Raw genomic sequence first — 16,405 nt, forward strand, 5'->3', positions numbered from 1 at the left:
CTTGGCTATAACATGCTGCCTGTCCTTATGTTTTCTCTACAGGCTTCTCTGTTCCCTGCTCAACAGTGGCCATAGGAAAGTAGGTCAGTTTGCAATAATTTCATTTAAGAACATGTCACTTAGTGTGCTGGAATACACGTAATATGCGAGTTACTGATGATAGCCTAACTGTAAAATAGTTAACCATGCACTTCTATCAGAAATAAAAACTGTCACAAAAAAGTGTTTACACTAAACAACCCTGGGCTGCACGTATTAAACGGATCCACACACTCATTTTGCCAAGTGTCGTGCATTTCAAATAATGCTACTTCCTTCTATCCTTCCTTCCTTAGTTACAAATGAAGAGGAACCTTACTGTTAAATCTATAGGCTACTTGCCATAAGAGTTTATCTTAAGAATTTACATTGCTTGTGCTCATTTTAGGGAAAAGGGCATCTAGTGCCATCTGGTGGCCACGTACCTGGAGACATAAATTAGCAGAATCGCCCCTTCCAGCCTAGTCATTAGACTTGTTGCCTATCCATCAAATACAGCACCCCCTCGTTCACGCACAAAACCTCACCTCCAAGGGTTTCACATATCACACACAGACATAGACAATTAAAAATAAAGGCAGCACTTGTGGTCATTATTCAACTACAATTCAGTTCCAGTGAAATTTTGCCCATATAAAAGAAGACTGCAAGATCTGGTCCTCTTAGGGATTGTTTCAGATTGTTTTAGGAAAAAGAAAATATAGTGCTTCTCAAATGAATTACTTGCTTAGTATAGTTGCTCATGTGCAAGTCAAAACTGGAAACACCTATTTTTCCCTTGCCCTTTCCTTCTCCCAAGAATTTTGACTCAAACCAGGACGCGTTTGGTCCACATACAATCAATCTCTATATGGACCAAAAAACCCTAATCTTCTTTAGCAAGCTCCACCAAACTGCACCCAATTTGACTTACCTCTTTTCTGTATTTTTAGTCTTTTCTGTTCAGACCTGCTGCTTTTCCTCACCAGTAAGGGATCTGGCATACTCACTACTAGCCCCATAATCCCCAAGAGATTATTCCTCACATAGCAAAATCTGGTTTATTAGTCACTTGGATAATTCATCATCACTATGGCCTTCTTAGTGCACTGAATCCCCGCTAAGGCCGCATTGCTTTGTAAACATTTTGGTGAAATCGTCACCTGTTAAAGCATAGTCAGTCACTTCTAAATGTACACATACTAAATCACAATGGAATTTGCTCCTGATATTTAAGTCAGTTAAAAAAGGTACTAATTTATGTCCTTCATGGCACCTGTCAACCCAATACTCTTCAGATTTTCCTGACTCAACAAGAAGTGAATGATCAACTGTTCAACTTCACAGATTCATTCTCTGCTTTGGTGATGAATGAAAGTATGTGTGTGGAGCAAAACCTGCGATTCATTATTTTACTCCCTTACGCTCATGCAATTCTTCTGCAGAGTGCTCAGAATCGTTTCATTCTGCAACAGTAGGGAGGGGATAAGCAAACCTTTTATAAAGGTAGCAGTGACTTGAGGAAAGACCACATGTGAGATAAAATGTCTGGCTTCATCTTCCTCACTCTAGAGAAAAGGAAAACTTGGAGCCATCAGGAAGATGCTCATCCTCCAAAGAAACACCCCAGATTTTTTTCATTCTCTGTTTTAAAGAAAAAAATAATTGCATATCTGTGCAGCTTAGGACAGATCTAAAGAATACGATGAAATGAGCATATGCTACCACCTGCTGGTCATTTTGTAAAGAGAAGTCTCCATGGGACAATTCCTGTGGTTCATAGAGCCGGGCAATCATTGCTCAAAATTGTGGGCAGAAACTCAAGCAGCAAATTATGGGTCAGGATAATATTATGACACGGGAAGAGAAGTAAACAGCATCCTCAAGAGAACAGTGAAGTGGCACTGCTACACAGTCAAAATTAGGAAATGTTGTGTTGTTTTTTTTAAACAACCGACTCATTCAGATGAATGAAGAACAGCAGCATTAAGGGAACAAGGCAAAGATAGGGCTAAAGAAAAGTAAAGTCAAGTACTAAAAGAGTCACTGCATGCATCCCAGCCCTCAAATGGGAAACGAAGTGAGCTTGCAGTGCAGACACATTGGCGCAGGGAGGGGAATCGGTACTTTCTACAGAGCCACGTACAGTAACTGTCCTGCAGCCAGTTTCATTCAATCACAGTATCAAACGGCTGCCGTCGTTTTAGACCGTCAGGCATCATACTTTGGGACCTACCAAATTCACGGGCCCTGGCAGCCAATTATAGGGCTGTAACAGGGTCCCTGATTTTATGGATGTATCACAGCTGGGGCCGCCATTGTGAAGACAGAGTAAAACAACCCCTGTGCCCCTCCCTCCCCCCCCATGCCTCCAATTGGCTGAGGGGCGCTGCAAGTCCCACCCCTCCCCAGCTTTGATTGAAAGCCCTAGCTGGAGCTGCTTGGTTTGTTAATTCAGTAATTATCACTAGGGATCCTGGCTTTCCCCTATAAAACCGCCCCCCAAATTCTCTGATAAAAAACTCCAAAATCCATGATTAAAATGAAAGGCTCCTCACTCCCCCAACACTCCCCCAGCCCTGCTGGTGATCCCTGCCCCCCTTCACAGCCCCCCCCAGCCCTGCTGTGACCCTTTACTCCCCCCCCCCCAACAGCCCCCCATCCCTGGTTGTGCCCCTCACTCACCGCTCCCTCCACAGTTCCCCCACCCTGCTGGTGCCCCTTGCCCCCCACCCACAGTCCCCTGTCCGCCCAGCCCTACCAGAGGGAGCCCCTCAGCTGCCAAGGCTATGGGGCTGGGGACCCGGGTCCAGGGGCTGCTGCAGAGAAGCAGAGCATGGAGCCCAGCTCCCCCACCTGTTGCCTGTCTACTGTGGGCTCGGGTGTGTGTGGTGGGGGGGGAATAGCTCATCCTACCTGCGCACTCCCGAGGGGGCAGGGAGGACCCGTGCCCCTCAGACCTGTAAGCAAGGCAGGGGCAGGCACAGGCTGCCTGCTGCGGGCTTGGACTCTCTGCCCTGCTGCCCACCCCGGAGGCTTCTACAGCCCAGCGGGTACAACCCAGTGCTGCAGGGCATAGCGGGGCCATGCAGGGAAGATCCTTGCTGCTGTGAGTTTCAAGCTGCCTTGGCCACGTGCCCCCTGCGTGAGTGGCAGCAGTGCAGGGCACAATCCCATGCCGCCACCCCCACTGCTGCCATGCACACAGGGGATGCATCACCAGGACAGCACGGAGCTCACAGTGGCAAGCAACTTCCCTGCATGACCCTGCTGCACCCTGCAGCGGTGGGTTGCACCTGCTGGGCTGCAGATGCCTTGGGGGAGGGTAGCAGGGAAGGGAGCCTGAGGCTGCAGCCTGGGTCCAAGCCCCAGCTTTGCCCAACTCCCTCCCTCCCTATGGGGCCCTCAATCCCTCCTCCTCCCTCCCCCACTAACCTATGGGAGCTGCTCTCCAGGCTGCCCAGTGGCCACGTGCACATAGCGCTCCCTGCCCGACCGCTTTCCGCCCATTCCCTCCCAGCCCCCTTGCAGGCTACAACTCTGCCAGCCTGCAGACAGCTCGCTGCAAAACCCACAGGTTTCTCCAGTAGAATGAGAAATCTGCATTTTCCCCTAGTAAAGGGAAAAATCTGTGGTTTTCTCCATTTTGCCGTGGAAACAGAAAACCCGGATCCCTGCTTATCATGCTCTGCAAGGGGCAGAGGGCAATAATTATTGAGTAAAGTTTCAGGAGAAGGGGACTTTTGGTGGGCTTTTTCCCTGCTTCCCCGCTCCCCTTCTGGAGACAGAGATGGGAACTTTTCCTGCCTCTTCCCCACCCCACTTCAAGAGATGCTTTTTGCTGACTCTTTGCCAGCTTTTTGAACATAGCTGGTTCCCCGCACTTTTTCATGAGGAACCAGCTATTTCACAGAAGACTGCCAATTACACGACTTCCATGAAATTGTGTATTTGGTAGGTACCCAATAGTGAATGACAGCAGAATATACACCGAGTATGTGACACGGTAGTATAGGCTACCTACTTTCTACACATTCTCATTCCTTCCCTCCCCCCACTTTAGAGCCAGAGTCTTAAAGGTGATTAATCAAGAAAAATGGATAATAGCTGATCATAATCTTCAAAAAACAGTATTATGTTTCCCCAGCCCAGCCTCTGGCTTCTTTACTTTTCATTCCATCCAGGAAGAGCACACACCAACTGCTGAAACTTCCCTAGCCTGACGAAGGGTTTTTGAACCCAAAACCTTGCTTAATAACTATTCTCCAACTATTTGGGTTGGTCTAAAAAAAGATATCAGATTCACCCAAGGAACCTTGTCTGCCTATGTCCTTAGACCAACACGGCTACAACCTACACCCCTGCAGCATTATGTTTCTACATTCAGAACGCAGAATGCCCTGCACAACAGGTCACGGGGAGAGTTACAGCCCTTTGGGCACTATTACATAATGATAACGATGTAAAGTAAAATTGTGACCAAAAGATTTGGTTTATACTCACACTTTGCAGGATGATCACTGTTCCTCACAGATAGTTGACCAGACTCCTGGCAACCTGGCAACTAATAAAAATCTGGCTCCAAGCTTTGTAACCAGAACTATGCATTTCCTGAGGATGGAAGAAGTCTGCAAACAAAGCTAAGGAAACTGAATGAAAAAGTGTACTAAACAGCTCATAAAACCTAACATAGTTTTCTCTTCTGCCTCCATATTTAGGTCTGGGGTCCTAGCTAAATATTTTATTATCATGCATAAATGGATATAGGTTCAAATATTCTGTTTCTTTTCTTACTGTCCATTGTATTTGTTTCTTTCAGTGGCCTTCACTTCACTTTCTGGGAGATACAGAAAGAACCCCAATTACTTAGGCTAGTCTTTTTTATTTTTATTTTTATGAAGATTAAGCCAACCAGTCTGGGAACAGAAGCTCGAGTAGTTGATCCCAGGTATCAACTACTTCAAGGAAGACGACTTTGTGGAATTGCTCATAGCCTAAGCTGAACAACTCCAAAGTCAATCCTGCTCACAAAGTTTATGAATAGCAAAGATATTAGGATACGTACCCAGACAATACGTAAAGAGAAGTTTCGGGCAAAACTAATGAATTCCTTAGTTTGATCAATCCCAACAGCAGGTTTAAATTCAGCCTGGAATGGGCTTTCTGTGTACAGGCAGTAACTTCCATGCCATTCCCTAGTGTGGTCACAGTGTGCATTGAAACCACACTTCATTACATTTTTCTTTATAATTGCTTTGTTTGGAAATGAAGTGATTTTTTTAAAAGAATGTATGCGTCTCTACCTTGACAAAAGTCTCTCTTTCACCCTATCTGTTGGTGCAGTTAACAACATACCTCAAGCCTCTTCCTTTCTAACAGTAAGGTCAGCAAAAAATGCTCAGAAAAAATACAAAAGGATATAAATTTTACAAAAATATTCTCAGATTTTGCCCCATATCCTTAGCTACCATAAGGAAAACAAAGCTGAAATTAAAATGAGCAGCGATACAAAACAGAGGGCACAGATCCTTTTCGAGTATTTTATAAACCTTGATGATATTTCAGTCAGTTCTATACAGCATCCCACATCTATCTATAGAATCAGTCCAGGAAGAGGATGCCTGTTTAGTTAATTCTCATAGTATGAACTCTTACTTCTTGCTAGTCTCAATCTGTCACATTCAACAGTCACATGCAAAATGCGACTCTCCTTGCCAGATGTCTCCATGTTGTACTTGTTGAGCACTTGCCAGCTCTGCAGGAGCATGACTTCAATGGTAAGACAGAAGAAACATGTTCATTAGAAAAGAGTTGTTGCATTTTAATTCTTCCCATCTATTCTTGTTTGGATTTTTGCTTGCGGTTTAAGAATTCTGGACAGGAAGAAAACAAAACTTTCCCTAGCAGATCAAACCACTGGTTCATCCAATCTGGTGGGCTGCTTTTAGTGATGTAAGTGCCCAACATTTCAGACAAAGGCAGAAAAAAAAACTTAATGCGTGAAGTCATTTATGTAATAATGTCAATATGGAACAAAATCTTTCCTGACCTCTGCAGTGGTCATCACATTACTTTGATTTTTTTCTGGCAAGTATAGCTATTAACATGATCAGTCATGCAATCTTTTATAGTCTGCCTGCAACAACTGATGCTCTGCTCTTTCTTTTTGCAGCAAATGAAAACCCTCCTCTGTTCCTGTTGAATCACCACCTCAGTGTTTCATGAGTGTCTTGCAAATTGGTGCTTTCAACCTGTGCCCTTAGCAGAGGCTACAGCACAGAAGGGCCCCTTACACAGAGCATTCTAGGCAGACATGCAAAGGATTTTAGGCTACATCAATGAAGTAGAGGGCAGAAGGTCAGGAAGACAGTGTAACCTATGAGGACAGATTTCAAGAAACTGAAGGAAAAGAAAACAGTTTGAAAAATGAAGGTTGAAGACACCTGGGATCTTAGAGTGAGGAACTCAGCTAGGCAGCAAGAAAGCATCAAAATGTACACGCTGAAAGAGGTACAAATTTAGAAGTTTTGAGTATATATTTTTTAATTTCCTCTGACCTTATCTTAGCCATGTATTTCCTCAAGTGTAATATCACTCTTCCTAAGAAAGGTTAAAGTCAATTCAACCAGCAGGAAAGTACTTATACAATTAAAACCTAATTATGGATTACAAAACTAAGTTTTGCTGTGCTTTTGCAACTGCTAGTAGGAAAATTAAGTAAAATACTTGTGGTGTCCAAAAAAATATGATTTGACTTCCCAGATATTATTATTTTTCCCCTCTGTTAATGGCTCTTTATGCCCTAGAACTCAATTTGATAAGAATGACCTTTTTATATAAAACTTCTAATCAGCTAGCTACAGGCCAAATTTAATAATCTTGAACATATCATGACCAATGTGTAATAAGGAGCAAGAGGAAGGTTACTTCTAGTGACATGGAAAGTATACAAAAGCCAGACATTTTTATGCATAATTTATTGAACTGCCATAGAACTCACTGCAAAAGACATAAAAGGAACTTCTGGATAATTTAGTACAAAAGAGTAAGTCTTATCCAACATAACAGATCAGTGCATAAACCGGTTTCGATTACTATTAAAAAAAATTGAGTTATCAATTTACAAACAGTAGTCAAAACATAATTCATCATAGATGCCCCACATAGTGTCATACTAATGTAAGCGATGATAAATTCACAGAAAATCCTCTGTGACAATGTATGGATCCAATATTCAGAAATCCATCATGTCCTCTAATTACAAGGATAGCTTGCCCAAAGGGTGAAGACAGGGCATTACATATGTACATACCATTCTAGTTTACCACCAAAACAACTGCAGCTTGGATGACCAGTGGCAACCTATAGAAAACGGCAAGACAGTTGAGAACTGTAAAAAGCAATGAAACAGCAGGGAGAAATTTAAGCAGAGAGAAGCTTCTTTGACTTTGCTGGGAATCAGATCAGACCCCAAGTGAGAACTAGCGGAGTACACCTGGTTTAACGCACGCACATTTCCTCAAAGACAGGGTCTCTTGCAGCATAGCATTCCAGGATTTCAGTGGTCAGCGAGAGGAAAAGCATCACCCCCTAAATCACCAACATCATTTCCCCAGCATAAAGGTTTCCTTGGAGAGCTCTCATTCAAGTACCAGCCTGGCCCAGTCCTGCTTAGTTTCAGATGTAACAGGAACGCAGCCTGAGATATTTCAACGTGTTTAAATCCCCAAATGTTTTTGGTTTAGAAAAAAAAGCTTTAACAATTTGAAGAAGCCAATGACATTAAGGGCTGGGAAGCTTTCACAATGGAGAATTACTCTGGAGACAGGATGTTAAATAGAATTGTGGTGGCTCTCTCATTAAGAAAAAATACATGCTTTTTACCGTCCCCAAGTAAATCCTCCAGTAGAAGGAATTTACCCATTGATAAGAAGTTTGTCATCTTGGTCCTTTTGCACACTGGAACTTCCTAGCCGTTATATGAAATACATCAAGATCATACATCCGTTATATGAAATACATCAAGATCATACATCCTGAGTCACCTAAGGGGAAAATGTTATACGGTAGAGACAGATGGGATCAGGTTGCTAGTATTTTTCCTATTATTAAAGGAAAGCACTGAATGAGAGAGTGAATAGAGATTAGCATTATAGCGGATCAAAAAAGAGTGCAAATATGGACACAAAGACGAGAGATAGAAAAGACGTCTCTGAACAGGTACCATGGCATGTTGTTAAAACTCCCCCCTTGTGATGTTAAAAGTCTTTTCATTCCACATTCTATTTGGAAAATTATCACGGCCAGACAAACTTAGTAATATTTAGCACTTATATAAGCACTCTGTGTTGAAGCATTTTAAAAGGTTAGAAGAATGCAGCTAAGATTGGTTAGGTGTCTTGCCTGAGGGTACTTAACTAAGAAAGTGATAAAGCAACAAAACTTTATTTGGGTTTTTAAAAGTGCCCCCATCCATTACTCTGTATGTTATATTTAAAAAAAATAAAGTGATAAAACCTCTGTGACTGTTAACAGCACTGTGCAAATTCCAGGTCTTTAGCAACATATGGCAAGATTCTGTAATGACAATCTAACCAAACTTTAAGTGATTTTGAGCTGCCAAATAAAAGCAGTAGCTGGGTGAATGCAAAGCTATACAAAGTTATCCAAATGATTCAATGCTTAATATGAATCTTAACAAATATTTCAGTTTTTCCACACTCTAGGGTTATATTTAGCCAAATGGGGCTGCAAAAGGTGTTATTAAAGATAAAATACCCATTTGCTAAACTGCAGGTGCAAATAGCATGGTTCATAAACCTATTTCCTTACTGTACAATTTGCTTCCCAGCCTGAGCATCAGTCTCAGTTCCTTCTTCGCTTAGTGCTGCCCAAGGCTTTTTACTCTTAACAGCATCTCCCCTATGAAGTAAAGGTGCTGTTCAAGAGTTTGTGCCTAAAGTACTTCTGCAGTACTGGGGCTGAATATCCATCTTAGATTACTATCAGAGTCAACATAATATATTAGAATCACTTAAAAATACTTAACTGAAATACAGTCTTATTAACACACTTAATATCAATGGAAAGCCAACAGAATATACAAACAAGGCCACAAAGCATCAGGTCGGTGGACATATGGGGCCTACACACACAGTCAAGCTAAGCCCTGGCATGTGCAAATTTAACTTGCAGTGACTTTAGTAGGAGTGTGCTTGCTTACTTTAGGCCTTAATTTGGTCTTCACTATTTTCTAAGGGTTCAAGAAGCCAGTACTGCATAGAAACACCAAAAAACAAACATGCCAAAGAGGTTTGATAGGTGTGGCCACAGTTCGCCAGTACACAAACATTTATGGAGCCATTCAACATATTTAGTTGGAGCTTTTATTTGATATTAAAACTGTGAAACTTTGGAAAATGGAAAGCCAAGACTGCACATTCAAATATCATTCCTGATTTAATAAACAAGCAGCAATTTTATCTCCAAAATGTGAAACTATAAGCTGAAGTCCACCAAATGCAAAAGCTTAATGACTACTGTTCTCCCACTGAGCTCACATATGTACCAACTCTCGCCAAGAACCAGTCCCGCTCTCCTTTCTTAGTGCTCTGAGCTTTGCTTCCATATTATTGTCTTGATTTCAGCCTATCAAAATGGTTGCCTCTTTGAAGAGTTAGGAAGAGCTGGACAGTGAACCCTGAGGGAAAAAAAAAAAAAAAATCTAGCAGGGGACTGGGGTGATAATTAGTAGCCAGAAAACACAACGCAGAAATACTCCAGTATATTTAATGCAATTCGAAACCAGTTTCTTGCTGATCCTCATGTGTGGCTTTATAGTGGGGAAGAATGAGTGCTTTTAGGGTCAGGCCCACACTACAAATTTGTCAGTAGAGCTATGTAGCCTATTGGTACAAAGAAGAAGAAGAAAGAAAAAAAAAAAAAAAATCAAACCTCTTAGCTGACACAGCTGCAAAACCTCTGGTATGGATGTAGCTCTGCCAGTAGAAGAGTGTTATTTGATGGCTAGCTTGTATTGTGAAGGAGGTTAACTACACCAGCAGAAAACCTCCTTTTGTTGGTGTATGCTACATCTACACTGGGGGGAGGGGGCATGCTGCTGACATAGCTATCCCAGCGTAACTAAAGCAACAGGAGCTTCGTAGTATAGACAAGCCCTAGACTAATTGCTTTGATGCTGTAGTATCAGATGTACTAGAAAGCATCAGCAATTAAATGCTCCTACAGACAATGGCCTAATTCAACCATGAATCACTCTCAAAGCAAGCTCCATCCTGTGCACTAAGAAGTAGGAGTACTACAAAAATGTAATATACAACTAGGCTTGGCAGAATTTTTTTATGATTTTGATGGATAGCATCAATGTTTATTTTCAAGCATTTGCTTCAATTTTTATCTATTTAAATTTTCAGGACCATGAGAAATTAGGGATGTGGGGAACAGACAATTTATTAATGGCAGTATACTATTATTATAGTGCGATTTACCTGCCCACCACAACAAACATTACTGTAGGACTGTTCTCTGCTGAATAACAGAGCTACCATCAGTCCTGGCTTGGCTTGCCTGTAGCTCCCTTGTCTGCTTTGTCACTTCCTCTTCCTTTGCTCCCAGTCCCCTGGGGTTTCTGGGAGTTACAGTCCAAATGAGTCAGAAGTGTTGTAGGACTGCTCACCCTGTTGTCTCACACACCATCAGCCAGCATTTTCCTTATGTCCCCCTTCTATAAATTTTGATTATTAACAATGGAAATATTCTTTCATCAGCGTGCAAGAAGTGAAATCAACTTTTATCAAGGTTTATCATTAAAAATCAAATCCCACCAAGCCTATACACAACTGAACCCTAAATAAGTAATCTGAATTCTGGCAGTAAGTCTTGAGACTTGACTTCACAAAAATCAATGGAACACACTTTTGTTTGTTTGTTTTTAATAATTTGATGCAATTCACAGCATTTGCAAATGAGCAAAATGAAAGTTTTAATCATGCAGAATCATATTGACAAGGCCTTAACTTGGATCATTAGCAGGGTTGGGACTAGTTCCATAACTCGGGTATCTGCCAGTTGTGCTAACAAAGTAACCAGAAGCAACAGAAGGCTGTTATCCTCTAGGTCAGGGGTAGGCAATTATTTCAGCTGGAGGGCCGCTTAATGAGTTCTAGCAAGCTGTCAAGGGCTGCAAGAGTAGCCTCACCCCTTGACAATGAGCACCCCGAGGGCTTGCCACCTAATACTGCTAGCAGTGGGGGCAGGCATGGGAAGGGGGCACCTGGAGAGGTCCCCACGCCCTCCCACCCTCACCCATACCCTATCCACCCAAGTTCCTGCTGCCTGCTGGGTGCAGGCTCCACACTCCTGCCAGCTCCAGCCCCATGCTCCCACTGAGCTGCAGCTTTCCTCTGCCCACTGCTGCTTCCCTACCTGTTCCGTGGTGCAAGTGCTGCAGCAGGGATACGAGAAGTTGCTGGAGGCCGGGGAAGCCAAGCAGGTCCCCCGGTGGCTGCAGCACTGGCCCTGCCTAGAAGTTGTGCGAGCTGGCCAGGGCCAGGGCCCTCCTAGGCATGAGAATGGGGGTGAACCATGTGGGCTGGGTGGGGTACAATTGCTGGGTAGCCATGGACTGGATGGTGGGTCAGGTCTGGCTGGCAGGCTGCATTTTGCCCACCTCTGCTCTATGTGGACCTGCCACTAGAGGGTGATGAAACATACATTCAGCCAGTGGGTTTCACAGCCATCTACTTAACTGCAAAGGACTCTGGGGGTCCAATCCAGTTTGTGCACAAAAATACACTACAGTGGTTACAAATGATCTTGTGCTCACCCCCACCCTCCAGTTTCCCACAAGCCTTTCCAGGGTCCTTATCTTCTCTGCTCCTGCTTATTCCCCCTTTCCTTCCCCACCCCACTCATTACTCTGCATTCCAGTCAAGCTGCTCCTCCTCTCCCTCCACGCTGACTGGGCACCAACGAGTCATCTGCAGGAGACTGCAGACCATGCAGCCTCAGCCAGAGCATGCTCCCACACTCTTGCTGGATGGTGCTCATGCAATCCAGTTCGTATACAGGAGCTGTGAAGGGCTGGAGCCTGCTCACCAATTCATGGATTGTTAAGGGCTGGAAGGGACCTTGCAAGATCATCAGGTCCAGCCCCCTGTACTAGGTAAGAAAGATAACTGGGGGTCAGGTGACCCCAGCAAGGTGACTGTGCAGGTTCCTCTTGAAGATTTCCAGGGTAGGTGATTGCACCACCTCTGGAGGGAGTTTATTCCACTGTCTGGATACCCTAACTGTGAAGAAGTTTTTCCTAGTGTTAAGCCTGAAACAGTCTTCCAGGAGTTTGTGGCCATTACTCCTGGTTCTCCCCAAGGGTGCCCTGGTGAACAGTTGCTTGCCGAGCCCTCAACGTACTCCCCTGATGTAGCAGTAAGCTGCTACAAGGTCCCCTCTTAGCCTTCTCTTTTATAGGCTGAAGAGGCCCAAGTCCCTCAGCCTTTCCTCATGTGGCTTGCCTTGCAAGCCTCTGATTGTATGGCTGGCTCGTCTCTGGAGTCTCTCTCTCAAGCTTTTCCACATCCTCGTTGAAGTGCGGCACCCAGAACTGGACGCAGTACTCCAGCTGCGGTCTCGCCAATGCCGCGGAAAGCGGAAAAATCACTTCCTCGGTTTTGCTGGAGATGCATAGATCGATGCACGCCAGAGTATTATCTGCCCTACTGGCTACAGCATCGCGCTGACGGCTCATGTTCGTACTATGGTCTGTTATTACCCCCAGCTCCCTTTCAGTCGTTTGGCGTCACCGAGCCTGCCGGTGTGTTGGGGGGCTGTTCGTCCCCAGGTGGATCCAGCACTTTACACTTCTCGGTGTTGAATTTCATCTGGCTCCGATCCGCCCAATGGTAGATGCTGAAGAATTCGGAAGCCAAACGAGTTTCCCCTGCGCACCTGGAAACACGTTTTCACAGGCTTATACCTAGACCAAATTTGAGAGTTTACTCAGGGGAAAAGCAAAGGTAACCAAAGGCACCCTCCATGTCACGTCTCTTGCATGGCCTCCAATCACCAAAGCATTGAAGCTTCGCAAGAACAGCCGTACGAATTTTTCAGTGTGGACCGATTTCCCCCCTCCTTAACCTGACTGAACCGTTTGCACTGACACTTATCAAAACCCATTTTTAGCCTGTAACGGACGCCCAGCATGACGCACGTCAGCTCGAACGGTTACAACGCGCCGAGTTAAAAACAGGATCTTATAACGGCGTTGGACAGCCTCGAGTACAGACAGTGAGCGCTCGTTTCTTTTTGAGAAGAGCTCCTCGTAATGAAGGAGAACAGAACATCTGCGAACTTCTTGCTTAAACACGACGATTAACTCTCGCCTTAATGCAGGGTGGGCAAAACGCGATCCCGGGGGCCGGATGCGGCCCGCCAGCCCAGTCTATCCAGCCCGCGGGCCCCTAAAAAATATAGAAAATTAATATCGACCTGCCCCCGGCTGCCCGTCACGCGGGACCTCGACGGCTTGCTAAAAATCGGTAAGCAGCCCCCCGCCCAAAATAACTGCCTGCCCCGGCCTTAACCGGACCCGGGCACATCTCAACGGGCCCAAGCGGACGGCGCGCCGCATCCCGACCGCCCCAGACGCACGGGCGAGGTCGCGAGCAAGTGACAGACAGATGGACGGACAGGTCCACCTTCCCACGGGCAAATTTAAACGCTGCGGTTTTAAGAGGCATGATGGAAAGTTTCAGCCAGAAGATGTACATACACGACGCCTTCTCTCTCTCTCTCTATGGAAATATATTTTAATAATAATAATAATTAAAAGAAAGGTCTCCCTTCCCCGCCGCGGCGCACAGGAGACGGAGCGAGGGTGCCCCAGTCAAGGAGATAGCTAACCCCTCTTCACACCAGCGCGCTGCAGGGACGAGGGAGGCCGGCACCGGGGGGAGGACGAGTAAGACTCGGAGCAAAGCGTGGGGCTGGCCGGGCCGATGCCCCCCACCGCCGGCAGAGCCCCGCAGACCTCCCCGCGCGCTCCCTCCTGCAGCTCCCCGACACGTACCTCCACTTCGCTGCGCCGCGCCACCAGGCCTGACACCGCCTGAGGAGCCCAACGGCCGCAACGGTCGCGGCGGCGTCACGTGGGTCGCGCTGGCCAATGGCGCGCGGGCGGGGGCGGGGCCACGGGGCGGGGGGAGGGGGTGCGGGGGGCGCCCGCAGCCGCCGCCATGATGCTTGTTTGCTTTCAATGAGTGTGAGGAGGAGGAGGCGGAGGCTGGGGGGAGCCGCTCTCCCGTCCGGCCCGCGGCAGGAAACAAAGAGCCAGGCAGGCGGCGGAGCGAGGGCGGCGGGGGGACGGGGATGCTGCAGCCACAGGTACGGGCGGGAGCCGGGGGGGGGGCCGCGCCCCCCACCCCGTGGGAGGGGGCGGCCCTCATGGAGGGGGGGGAGGGGCGATGTATTTATCGCCGTCCTGAGCTTGGATATTGGGGTGCGATGGCGGGGTGCTGACCCGGTGGCGAAGGCAGCTAGGCGAGGGGGGGGGCACACTGATGAGAAACGGGGTGCAGGGGGGGGGGTGCCTGTGGGGACACGCCACGACCCGGGGAAATGACATCCGTCTGCTAATTGTCCCTCTCCCAGATTGCCCCCCGACAGCTGGAAAAAGGATGCATCTTTTAAAAATATATATCTGTTTATGTATGTATGTATGAGCTAGAGGCGAGGAGTGAACAAAACCGGGGCCTCGACGGGAACTGTCTCCTGCCCCGGGAGAAGCTTGCACTGGCGCTGGCTGCTGGAGCCGAGGCCTAGCTGGCGAGGAGGAGGAGGAGGAGAAGGCCACAGCAGCGACCGCCAGTGCTTTCTGCCTGGGTGAGAAATAGAAAGGGAGAGCGGTGGTGAGCGGGAGTGACGGCGCTGCCGTCCAATGCAGGCAGCCGGGGGGGCGGGCTCGCGGTGACACGCAGGTAAGCGACTGGGCCGCCGAGACCGGGGGACACACGCATGCAGGGATAAACAGAGAGGGATCCGGACGTGCGGCCCTTGGGCTCCTGCCAAAAAAACAACTTTGTTCGGTGCGTCTCGGGCAGGGCGGCGTGCGCCTCTTTGGGAGCGGGAGCGATGTCGGGCGCTCTGCTCCGTCCGGGGACGAAGCTCGCGTGCCTCTGGTTACTCCCGTAATTGAGAAGTTGCGGGGAGGGAGGGGATTGCCGTCCTTTGTCACACGCTGGCACAAATGAGCGGTGCGTAAGCACTTCTGAACTGGGTACGAGACCTAGTGTTTTTATGCTTTTTTTTTAAAGCCTTTTTAAAAGCCCGATACAGTAGTTGCTGTACATCCAGCTACCTGGGTTTGAAGCTTTTAAAGGCTAGTTTGGCCTCGCACTTAAAAGCCTGTTTCTTCAAAATCTACCTGATTCTTATAGGTTACCTGACCTATAATGTTTACAGGAATTGTAATCCCTAAGTGAAATGCATTATTCTTTCAATATGAGAAGTATGTATAAAGCAAACTTAGGTGTTTTTGTGTAATAATCTAAAGGTGGAAAATTAGTTTCATGTCACTTTTAGGCAAATATATACTTTATAATCATGGTTGAAGCTCTTTGGTTACCATATTTCAGGGAGTTATTTTATTTAACAGGATTTCACTGTGATAGATGACAGTTGCACAAAGTTCAAGGGATTGAGGAATACCTGTGGTAATTGTTACTTGCAAAGGTTTGCAAGCATTGACTGGTAATTGTATTGTATCTTGCATTTTTTTTTCATCCTAGAGCAGGTCTCGTAATTGGGAATTTATCAACATTTCCACTGAGGTAATTTTACAGGATTATCCACCCTGTGTTCTTCCTGCTGGTTCATCTGGACTCTGGAGTTTGCAGCTAGCAATGAAGCCTTCTGTGGGGGTTTATTCACGCTGTTACTGAAATGGAGCCATTCACATTTGGATTAACTCTTTATTTACTTTTCACCTGAAACACTTGGATCTGTCCATATGCACAAAGGAGACTACCATGCATCTCTATTGTGTTGCATATTGAAGTTGAACTCTGGGTGCAGTCTTGATGTGTTCAGGCTGGTTGTTTTGCTTGAATTTTAGAGGAAGAACTGAAATATAGATGAGACTATAATACTGCATGGGCAGGTAACTATTTTTGACACATGCAGATCTCTTTATTAAAGAAAAAGTATGTAGTGCCCTTGAGTTTGAAGTGGAGGAAAAACCACTAAGACCAGGCTATTCCAGAGATGAGCAAGAAAAGAGCTGTTTTAGTAACCTGGTACATGGTTTTGTTTGGAGAAAGTCCCCTTGAAAAATGGAAGGAACACTTCCAAGGCTGGCTGAAACAAGATTCAC

General features: G+C 46.0%; 1 protein-coding gene and 1 long non-coding RNA gene across 2 annotated transcripts in view; one reads left to right on the plus strand and one right to left on the minus strand.

The window, feature by feature from the left end:
• Positions 1 to 6,976: 6,976 nt before the first annotated feature.
• LOC109280924 (uncharacterized) lies at positions 6,977 to 14,180 on the minus strand. The gene is made up of 2 exons (XR_002087413.2): positions 14,105 to 14,180; positions 6,977 to 13,496 (listed from the first exon to the last, which is right to left on the minus strand). It is a non-coding gene; the product is annotated as an uncharacterized LOC109280924 (long non-coding RNA).
• Positions 14,181 to 14,297: 117 nt separating this feature from the next.
• The window catches only part of CNOT6 (CCR4-NOT transcription complex subunit 6), a 41,364-nt gene continuing 39,256 nt past the window's right edge, over positions 14,298 to 16,405 (plus strand). Inside the window, exon 1 of the mRNA XM_006263529.3 lies at positions 14,298 to 14,418. The gene's annotated coding sequence lies outside the window, so the exon portion shown is untranslated. The remainder of the gene's footprint in view (positions 14,419 to 16,405) is intronic.

Source organism: Alligator mississippiensis, chromosome 9, assembly GCF_030867095.1.
Source record: "Alligator mississippiensis isolate rAllMis1 chromosome 9, rAllMis1, whole genome shotgun sequence".
Lineage (NCBI taxonomy): Eukaryota > Metazoa > Chordata > Crocodylia > Alligatoridae > Alligator > Alligator mississippiensis.